Source organism: Sesamum indicum, linkage group LG5 (genome assembly GCF_000512975.1).
Source record: "Sesamum indicum cultivar Zhongzhi No. 13 linkage group LG5, S_indicum_v1.0, whole genome shotgun sequence".
Taxonomy (NCBI): domain Eukaryota; kingdom Viridiplantae; phylum Streptophyta; class Magnoliopsida; order Lamiales; family Pedaliaceae; genus Sesamum; species Sesamum indicum.
The window spans coordinates 13,605,585-13,614,779 of NC_026149.1; positions in this window are offsets into that span (position 1 = coordinate 13,605,585).

Below are 9,195 nucleotides of genomic sequence, written 5' to 3' on the forward strand. Positions count from 1 at the left end.
TTTTTTGTTATTAATTGATAAAAATACCCCTATATAGTATTTAACATTACTATGATTAAATATACTTATTTTAAACTTGTTTTCAATGATTTTCTTTATATTTTCTATCCCTCCTAAACAATAAATAACTTTATTTTTAAATATATTTATTTAAATATCAAAACACAATATATATATATTTACAAATTTATAATTTAAAAAAAGAAATATTAAATTGATATGACAATACAAAATATAATATTCTAAATTCAATTTTTAAAATTTAAATATTTATCAATCTAAATGTTTATGAAAAAAACAATAATATTTTTTAACTAATTAAGTTAATATTTATTTCAAAAAAATAATAAATTATTTATTATAAATAATTTACATTTTACTAGTATATGTATTTGTAATGAAAATTGAGTATTTTCTTTTACTATTTTTAAATTTTAAAAATTTAAACAAAATTTTCTTATCATTTTTAAATTTTACGTATTTCTTAAATTAATTTTTAAATTTACTGAAAACATTAAAAAAGATCGTCGCCCAAAATTACCCTGGGCGATCGCCCAATTTTGACGTCGCCCCCCTTTGCCTTGCAACGTTCGCTCCCTTTGCCTTGCAACATCGTCGTTGCCCTTCTCGGCGTTGGGTTGCGACAACACCCCCTTGCCTTGGGCGGCGTGAGAGGGATTGGGTGGGCGGAAGGTGGAAGAAGGAGAGGGGCTTTGTGGCAGGGGTGGAGAGGGGCTTTGTGGCAGGGGTGGAGAGGGGCCTGGTGGGGTGGGGGTGGGGTTAATTTTGCTTGTTTTTATTTTTTATAAAATAATAATTTATATTTTATAATTATAAATCTAATATTTAAATCTTAACCCTTAATAATTTAGATGTAACAATTCAAATGTATTTAAAATCACTATGATTAAATGTACTTATTTTAAACTTGTTTTCAATGATTTTTTTTTTATATTTTCTATCCATCCTAAACATTTAATAATTTTATTTAAGTATCAAAACACAATATATATATTTTACAAATTATAATTTAAAAAAATAAATATTAAATTAATATGAAAATACCAAAAATAATATTCTAAATTCAATTTATAAAATTTAAATATTTATCAATGTAAATGTTTATAAAAAAAAACAATAATATTTTTTAACTAATTAAATTAATATTTATTTCCAAAAAATAATTAATTATTTATTATAAACAATTTAAATTTACTAGTATATGTATTTCTATTGAAACTTTTAATATTTTCTTTTACTATGTTTAAAATTTTTTTTATCATTTTTAAATTTTGCTTTTTTTTAAGTTAATTTTAAATTTACTAAAAATGTTAAAAAAAAAAATTATCGTCCAAAATTATCTTGAGCGATCGCACAAGTTGACGTCGCCCCCTTTTGCCTTGCAATGTTGCCATCGCCTTTCTCGGTGTCGGGTTGCCACGTCGCCCCCTGCCTTGGGCGATGTGAGGGGTTGGGATGGGCGGCGGGTGGAGGAGGGAGGGGGGCTTGGTGGTGGGGTGGGGAGGGGCAGTGAGTGGAGGGGGAGAGATGGGCCTGGTGGGGTGGGGTTGGGGTTAATTTTGTTTGTTTTTATTTTTTATAAAATAATAATTTATATTTTATAATTATACATTTAATATTTAAATCTTAATCCTTAATAATTTAGATCTAATAATTCAAATGTATTGATTAAATCCTATTGTTGTTATGCAATAAAAAATTGAACGATCATGAAAATAAAAAGTAATATATAATAGATAAAGGTATAACAATCTTTTGATAAAAAGACTAACGTCGTTAACTTCAACTAACAGTGAGGGGCAAGTATGTTATATTTAAAAAAATAGAGGGTTTATTTTTTTACTTATTTTTAAAATATAGAAAACTTTTAGCTGATTTTTTAAAACACATGGGTTAATATGCAATTTGGCCTATAATCAATGCATATTATACAATGGAAAACATCATTGGAATCTAATATTATATTTTTTAAAAATTTAGGGTTGATTACACTTAAACGCCATCTAAAAATAAAAAATTATGTTTTTTTCTCTTTTTTTTTTGAAATTATATTTACACCTCCTCTAAAAATTCACTATTTACACTTGATCCCTTTTTGTTAGGATTTGGACGAAATGTTGATGTTAGCCAAAAAATTGCATGAATTTTTAATTTTACTCCTCATTTAATATTTTTTAAGAATAATTTTTGTACTTATGAAGGGAAAAAGAATATAATGATGTTAACTTCATTCCATATATATATAGTATATTTATCTCTTTATAAGAACAAAAATATATATGGGAATGTTCAATGAGGGGCAAAACAAAAAAATTATTTATCTTTCTTCTTTTTTTTGTTGTTTTTAAACTTATGTCAGTATCTTTCGTTCGTCAGTATTTGTCAGATAGAAGCAAACTTAAGAGTTGCTAGATGTAATTTTTCAAACTACAGAGAATTTAAGTATAACTACACGAAATCTCGAGGGAGTGAGTGTAATTATCATTACTTAATATTGGGGCAACAACTTGTCGGTACTTTGATAATATTGACTTGATAAAAGCAGGGTAAAATTTTAGCTATCTTCTTTAAAATTTGGCATAATTAAGAATACCCCCTCATTACTTAAAATATTACAAAATACCCCCCTCAAATGAAAAATAATTATATAGTCCCTAAACGGTGAGACTGATACTACTAATTTACTCTTGCTGAAATTAAAAAAGAAAACAAAAAAAAATATTTTAAAAAATAAGAGTGAGTAAGATAAATAATCCATATAGAATATTAGTCCATTAAAATATCTTTAATTTATTTTAAAAATATAAAAAATATAATTCATGATTCAAAAGAGTATTTTAGTCATCATAAAATTTGAACGAAAACCTAATAAAAGCTAACAAAATGGGCATATTTTTAAATGTATTTATAATTTTTTAAACATTAAAAAATATTTATAATTATGTCAAATTTTAGGAAAAATAATTATAATTTACCATTAAAAAAAAAAGGAAATTTAAGCAAAAGGTGTGGAGAAAGTCAAGAGTTGAAGGAGTGGAGAGTTGACCGCCCATTTTTATTTGTCCTAACTGACAATGGAGAATGAGAAATCTCATGCTCTATTTTGCCCACAATCAATTATTCTTCACTTATTTTATTTTATTTTTTATCTGCATATTTTCTATATTTTAAAAATTATTTTCATTATAAATAATATTTTTAATTTTATCATAATTATTTTTCATTTAATAATTCATTATGCCAATTAAATACTTTTAAAATTACCTAATTAACCATAAAAATAAGAATAATTTCAAATTTCGCATAATCGACATTAAAATTGTGAATCCAAACAACATAATCATTTCTTTCAAAATAATTATTAATCCAACATCAATTTTCTCATAATTAATTATCTTAAAATCAATTATACAGTCGTTGGACCAACTCGCCTCTATAAATATAAAGATGGGACCAGCTTCGGTGCAAGTCACTTCAGAAGAAATATAATTTTTTTGGTCATATTCTAATTATCATAGTTAAAGACAAGAAAATGCAACGACAATTAATTAACCACAACTGCGTAATGAGTATTAGTTATTGGTTCGCAAGCGAGACAAACGGATCACCCTTAACTAGAAATCATTACAGATGTTTTAATCATAACTAAAATTATGATAAATATTAATTAACTATGATCAAAGTTTTAATTTTTGTATTGCTTTTGCTTGATTTATGATAATAATATTCATCTATCATATTTTTTGTGTCGTACTCATTTATAATACGAGGAATAATAGTTCATACTTTTTTTTAGTGCTAATTAATAAAAAAGGACTACTCTTATATGAAACTTATATAATTCCTGGGAGATGTTTGTTTTTGGAAAATGGCTGTCGAAGCCAAAATTAGTCAATATTTATACAAAAAGAACCAAAATTAAAAAAAAAGAGTGATTTTTCACATTGATTAATTATATGTTATCAAAAGAAATTCAAAGAAAATAATTTTTCTCGTAGCATAATAAATGAATTTTTTGTTTACTCTCACGCATCTAAAACACACTTAAAATTAAAACACGAAACACGCATTCAAAACACGTATAAATTCAATCACAAAACCTCACGTAGGGAAACTTTGTACTTAAATCATTGAATTGTCCCTTAAAACCAATAAGTGATTTTTTTTGCACTCATGCAACGAACATCCACATATATATATATACCAGAAAAATGCAATAAACCCCCTTATAGATATCGTAAAGAAGCAAATTACCCTCTTATAAAAGAACAAATAGCGATTACCTCCCTATATTTTTTAAAATACAATAACTTATCTCTCTATATTTTTTAAAATGAAGCAATTTAACTCTCTGTATAAGGAGGTAAATTGCTTCATTTTAAAAAATACAGGGGATAAATTGCTATATTTATTTTCATAGGAGGATAATATGCTCATTTTTTAAGGGGGTAAATTGCTATTCATCACCCTATATATACCCAAAGTTTGAATTCAAAACATTTTATAAAAAAGTTTTGTGTCCGAAGCATTGGGACCATGAAAATGATGAGGGAGGGAAGGGTTCCGGGAGAATAGGGGCGGTGACTTTCAAGAATCAGTCGACCTCAATTCTTAAACAGCGCGTAGCCGTCTGTTCTCTTCTCGCTATGCCCCATTCATCGTCTTGACTCTCTCTCCCTCTCATCAAATTATTGGTCCCGGGAGTGTTTAATGTAATGAAAGATGACTGATAGAACGAAGAAGGTCTAACATTTGTGAGAAAGACTAAATAATACATCTAGAATTTGAATGTAATAGATTAATGAAATTATGTCGAAGCTTGTTGGTTCAATTAGGAAAAATGAATTGCTTGCAATTAAATGATTATGGGTTCGATGGTTTGTTTCTCGATGTGGAAATTGTATTGGTGCGTAATTTATAAGTATGTTTACAAATAATTTTAGAGATAATTATATTTTTTTTTAAAGATCGGTGTAATTATGTATAATTTTTTTGCGATTTGAAAAGTTATACTAATATTTTTGAAATTTGCTTCCATCTAACAAATAAGTTCAGAATTTATTGAATTTGTCGATATTGACAAGAAAACTGGATAAAAAATTATATCTACCCGTAATTGACTTATTACTGATTTATTGCACTACTAGAAAGAAAATGACTATTGGCTACAATTTTAATAGCTATGAACTAAATATCGTGGTAAATATTCATTGCAGATACCACAACCAACAACTGTTGTATGGCCGTGGTCAACGACTATGTGCTACTACTATTTTGTGTTTAACCATGACAAAAATAAATATTGTATTTTTTTTTAATGCATATCAAAATAAATCTTTTTATAACAAAATTAACCTTTAGCTATATGCATGTACGAGGTATATTTTCACATTTATAATGACAGTTTAGTCGAAAAGAAATTTGACCTGTAATAAGTTAGTATTAAGTCAATCAAGGGTAAATACCAATTTATTAACTAGAATGACCTATTTCTTATTCGGAAGCAAACATCGAGGGTACTAGATGTAATTTTTCAAATTACAAAAATTTATGTGTAATTATATCAAACTTCAGAAGAGAATAGTATAATTATCCCATAATATACTATTAAGGGCATATCTTGGTTCATAATGATAATTGAAATCAAAGCTACCCACTCTTTTTGTCTATCAGAAAAGAAACTGAATTATTATTATCTTAAATTGAACTTTTTGAATTTATACAAGTCTCATCAGAGATTGATGGGATGCTAACTTTATGCATAATTGTTGCTAGAAAGATGACAATATATATAAGGTCTTTTTTGTTTTGTAAATGTCAATATATGTAGTATTGATGTTAGGAAGAACAATCAGATTCGATTTTTTGGGTTTTGACTCAGACTCGCTCTGAATGAAATGAGTTTGAGATTCATATTATTGGGTTCCGGGAGGTTTTCTAAAATATTAGACCTGGCCGGGTCTGGGGATAACAAATTTTGTACTGGATCCCTCCAAACCCGCTTTGCTTTATCTTTTTAATATTTTTTATACGTAATACATTATTAATATAAAATTATGATATTATAGGTAACTTTCTAAATAATTTTGTATATATCCAACTTTATACATGAAATACCGAAAAAATAGCTGAATATGTATTATTTGTATTATATAATTTATTTAAAATAAAACTATGTTAAATAACCTAAATTTACAAAGATACTTAGTATTACTTATAGAAAAAATTAGTTAAGTGTATTATCTGTATTATATAATTTATTTTACATAAAATTATGTAAATTTTTTTAAATTCATATTTACTTATTGAGGAATTAAAAAATTAGATGAATGTTTTGTTTATATTATATAATTCGTTGTACATTGAAAATTAAACTACCTAAATTTAAAATGATATTAGTTATTGAAATAATAAAAAATTATTTGATATTTTTGTATTATATAATTTATTTTAGATCAAAATCTATGTTAAATTACTAAATTTAAAATGATATTACTTAATAAAAAATAAAAAATTGGTTGAGTGTATATTTTGTCTTATACAATAAATTTTAGATTGAAAACTCTATTAAAGTATTTAAATCTAAACTAATATCACTTATTGAAAAAATAAAATATTAATTGAATATATTCTTTGTATTATATGATTCATTATAGATAAAAAAAAATTATGTTAAATTACTAAATTTAAATTGATATTACTTAATTAAAAAAAATTAAATCGGGCAGGACTGGGCCAGGCCGAGATTTTAAGGGGAAGGGACGGGGTACGGGGATGGATTTTATTAAAGATTATAATACATAACTAAGTTTCTGGTTTTGTCTATCCCAAATAAAAAAAAAGTCGAAGGTGTCATTCCACCTTCTCTTGTCACTGATGGATAGTTCGCCTCTGCATCCACTGCTTCTTCGGATGCTTCTCCCACTAGAAAGGAGGAATGAACTGAGTTTCGACTCGAAGTGGAATCATTCGATCGGTCTCGGCTAATTGTTAGACGACCATTAAAATCAGGAATTATTGATAATTTTTCAAACAATGAGAGAGTATTCGTAATTATGCCAAACGTCATGGGAGGTTGTTCTAATTTACCCTAAAAAAATTAATAAGATGTATAAATGTGCATTTTGCCAGATTGCGTATTGAGAACTATTGAAATATTAGAGCTTGATTTTTTTTCGTATTTTCGTTCTTCTTGCTCTCGTTTTTTGTTTTCAACAATATATATAACAAAGATAAGTTTGTAAATAAGAATTGCAAAAGAAATATTAAAATAATAAAGAGTTAAATGTATTTTTTGTTGGAAAAATATTTGGTTTCAAGCAATCGAAACGACGTTTTGAAATATTACAATCGGATTTGAGAAATCAAAAGCAAATAAAGCCACGTTGGAACAAATAACATAACACAATTAGAAACGCTATTTATAATAAGAAATTTAAATCGAAAACTAACAACGAGAATTGTATCATATTAATTCTCAGTCCAATTTGAAGTCGTTAATTTAACTGAATTGCAGAATTACTGCTTGCCTTGAAGAAAATATACGCCCAGTATCAGCAATGCACCGGGTCCAACGTAATTTCTCCCAGGATAAGACGATTACAGTTCTTTCGGTTTTAGCACTATACTGAAAAACACCTCGATCAAACACTCAGAAGCTTGTTATCGAAACAAGAGACTCAAATATTAGACACAATATAGAAGCCGAAAGAGGGAATTAGAGAAAACTCAAGAATCAGAGTTTGTTGTTTGTGGTGTGTCTCAAATGAAGAATGGACAAGCCTATATATAGGCTTCCAAAAATTTTAGCAATAAAGAAGGACATAATGGCAGTAATTTCCCCACATGAAACCGTCCAAATGAAATGAAGCAGCAATGAAATTTGGTGGCAGTTTTTCTTTCTCAATAAATCACATTCAAATGCAGACTAAACCAAATTCAAAGTGAATTCAATGGCTGTTGCTGTTACAAATCTGTGGGTTTCTGCTTTTGAAAATTCAAATACAACAATCCCCCACAAACACATAAATTTGAACTCAAGTTTCTATGACTTGCTTTCAATAATGGTACATTCCGGTTTGAACCACTGTCTAAGTTATCTGACATCAGTTATCAACATGTTAAATGGAACTAAGCCTTGAATTTAAGCCTGTGAGTGTGACAACGTCTGTCAGTAACAACAAACCACCAGCTTTGTGTTGATCTTTAGGGTTGACACTCAGGTTATGTGTCCTGATCCTATTCATGAATGCTTTCAGGAATAACCCAATTCCTTAGTTGCGGCAAAACAACGACATTCACTTAGTTGGGCGTCTCCAGGGATGCACTGCTAGCATCTCGTCTTATAAGACATGACCCCATTCAGAGATAAACTCTTATTATACTTGCAGTAGCAGCACCTTCCAGAATTTCAGGGGACAGACTCCAAATACAAAGTATCAGTCTATTTGGTGCTCTGACATACCCTTACAACTTGTTGATACCACATTGAACCTTCTTTGTGGGATCTCCACTCAAAAGGTTGGGTTGCCGTCGTAGATATATCACTGATGGGTTTTCAGTCCCATCCCCAATCTGGACTTATAAACTTGTGACAGATTCAATCCTTTCGTCAAAGGATCAGTCACATTGTCCTTTGTTCCCACAAAAGTCAATGCCCATTACTCTGTCTGACACTAATGCTCTTATAGACTTCAATCTAACTTGGATGTGTCGTTTGGTCTTTTGATTGTATTTACAACTCATCACCTTTGCTATTGTGGTTTGGCTATCACAATGTACAACAATTGGTGAAAGAGGTTGACTTACAACGGGAAGTTGCGGTAACAACCCAAATAGCCATTCTGCCTCAGTACCAGTCGTATCTAACGCACATAACTCGGCTTCAAATGTAGACCGGGTTATTAAAATCTGTTTTGCAGACTTCCAGGAGACTGCGCCCCCACCTAAGATAAAAACATATCCTGAGCACCCATTACTCCCGGAGTTTTTGGCTATCCAGCTAGCATCACTATATCCCTCAAGAACAACAGGGAATCTGCCATAATGTATGGCCAGTGACACCGAGCCCTTTAAGTACCTTAGTACTCTATCCAAAGCACCCCAATGAGTTTTGTCAGGACAACTAGTGTATCTAGCCAGCTTAGAGACAGAAAATGATATATCTGGTCTCGT